Genomic DNA, 2,500 nt, shown 5'->3' with positions numbered 1-2,500 from the left:
CCACAATCCCTGGCTTAGGTGGCCAGTGCCTTATCCATTAGGCCACTGGGGCTGGCCTGGAAAACGTGGATTTCAGAACACTACATACCCAAAATCAAGTGTTTTAATTAACTGCCACTCTGCTAGATCCACATTGTGGCAGCATAAAATAACGAGAATTGTTGGAGTTTGCAATTCTAAGGCAGATGTGAAATTGAAGTAAAGTTTTGAAGAAAAAATGTCATGTCCAACACAATGGTCTCGAAAAAGATACAATGTCTAGCAGAGGAGGGTTTCGATCCATTGACCTCTGGGTTATGGGCCCAGTACGCTTCCACTGCCCCACTCTGCTTGTAGTACACCCCAGATGGGACTCGAACCCACAATCCCTGGCTTAGGAGGCCAGTGCCTTATCCATTAGGCCACTGGGGCTGGCCAGGAAAATGTGGATTTCAGAACACTACATACCCAAAATCAAGTGTTTTAATTAACTGCCACTCTGCTAGATCCACATTGTGGCAGCATCAAATATCCAGAATTGTAGGAGCTTGCAATGCTGAGGCAGATGTGAAATTGAAGTCAAGTTTTGAAGAAAAAATGTCATGTCCAACTCAATGGTCCCGAAAAAGAGACAATGTCTAGCAGAGGTTGGTTTCTATCCATCGACCTCTGGGTTATGGGCCCAGCACGCTTCCGCTGCACCACTCTGCTTGTAGTACACCCCAGATGGGACTTAAACACACAATCCCTGGCTTAGGAGGCCAGTGCCTTATCCATTAGGCCACTGGGGCTGGACAGGAAAACGTGGATTTCAGAACACTACATACCCAAAATCAAGTGTTTTAACTAACTGCCACTCTGCTAGATCCACATTGTGGCAGCATAAAATAACGAGAATTGTTGGAGTTTGCAATTCTAAGGCAGATGTGAAATTGAAGTAAAGTTTTGAAGAAAAAATGTCATGTCCAACACAATGGTCTCGAAAAAGATACAATGTCTAGCAGAGGAGGGTTTCGATCCATCGACCTCTGGGTTATGGGCCCAGCACACTTCCGCTGCGCCACTCTGCTTGTAGTACACCCCAGATGGGACTCGAACCCACAATCCCCGGCTTAGGAGTCCAGTGCTTTATCCATTAGGCCACTGGGGCTGGCCAGGAAAGCGTGGATTTCAGAACACTACATACCCAAAATCAAGTGTTTTAACTAACTGCCACTCTGCTAGATCCACATTGTGGCAGCATAAAATAACGAGAATTGTTGGAGTTTGCAATTCTAAGGAAGATGTGAAATTGAAGTAAAGTTTTGAAGAAAAAATGTCATGTCCAACACAATGGTCTCGAAAAAGATACAACGTCTAGCAGAGGAGGGTTTCGATCCATCGACCTCTGGGTTATGGGCCCAGCACTCTTCCGCTGCGCCACTCTGCTTGTAGTACACCCCACATGGGACTCTAACCCACAATCCCTGGCTTAGGAGGCCAGTGCCTTATCCATTAGGCCACTGGGGCTGGCCAGTAAAATGTGGATTTCAGAACACTACATACCCAAAATCAAGTGTTTTAATTAACTGCCACTCTGCTAGATCCACATTGTGGCAGCATGAAATATCCAGAATTGTAGGAGCTTGCAATGCTGAGGCAGATATAAATTGAAGTCAAGTTTTGAAGAAAAAATGTCATGTCCAACACAATGGTCCCAAAAAAGAGACAGTGTCTAGCAGAGGATGGTTTCGATCCATCGACCTCTGGGTTATGGGCCCAGCACGCTTCCGCTGCGCCACTCTGCTTGTAGTACACCCCAGATGGGACTCCAACCCACAATCCCTGGCTTAGGAGGCCAGTGCCTTATCCATTAGGCCACTGGGGCTGGCCTGGAAAACGTGGATTTCAGAACACTACATACCCAAAATCAAGTGTTTTAATTAACTGCCACTCTGCTAGATCCACATTGTGGCAGCATAAAATAACGAGAATTGTTGGAGTTTGCAATTCTAAGGCAGATGTGAAATTGAAGTAAAGTTTTGAAGAAAAAATGTCATGTCCAACACAATGGTCTCGAAAAAGATACAATGTCTAGCAGAGGAGGGTTTCGATCCATCGACCTCTGGGTTATGGGCCCAGCACGCTTCCGCTGCGCCACTCTGCTTGTAGTACACCAGCGATGGGACTCGAACCCACAATCCCTGGCTTAGGAGGCCAGTGCCTTATCCATTAGGCCACTGGGGCTGGCCAGGAAAACGTGGATTTCAGAACACTACATACCCAAAATCAAGTGTTTTAATTAACTGCCACTCTGCTAGATCCACATTGTGGCAGCATAAAATAACGAGAATTGTTGGAGTTTGCAATTCTAAGGCAGATGTGAAATTGAAGTAAAGTTTTGAAGAAAAAATGTCATGTCCAACACAATGGTCTCGAAAAAGATACAATGTCTAGCAGAGGAGGGTTTCGATCCATCGACCTCTGGGTTATGGGCCCAGCACACTTCCGCTGCGCCACTCTGCTTGTAGTACACCCCAGA

General features: G+C 46.0%; 2 non-coding genes across 2 annotated transcripts; both read right to left on the bottom strand.

Moving 5' to 3' along the window:
- Window positions 1-338: 338 nt before the first annotated feature.
- On the bottom strand, window positions 339-411 carry trnar-ccu (transfer RNA arginine (anticodon CCU)). Its single transcript has one exon. It is a non-coding gene; the product is annotated as a tRNA-Arg (tRNA).
- A 1,362-nt stretch (window positions 412-1,773) lies between these two features.
- On the bottom strand, window positions 1,774-1,846 carry trnar-ccu (transfer RNA arginine (anticodon CCU)). The gene has a single exon. It is a non-coding gene; the product is annotated as a tRNA-Arg (tRNA).
- Between the last annotated feature and the right edge of the window lie 654 nt (window positions 1,847-2,500).

This window comes from Salminus brasiliensis, chromosome 16, assembly GCF_030463535.1.
Source record: "Salminus brasiliensis chromosome 16, fSalBra1.hap2, whole genome shotgun sequence".
Lineage (NCBI taxonomy): Eukaryota > Metazoa > Chordata > Actinopteri > Characiformes > Bryconidae > Salminus > Salminus brasiliensis.
The sequence above is the reverse complement of the archived record's forward strand: the minus strand, read 5'-3'. Positions and strand labels throughout refer to the sequence as shown.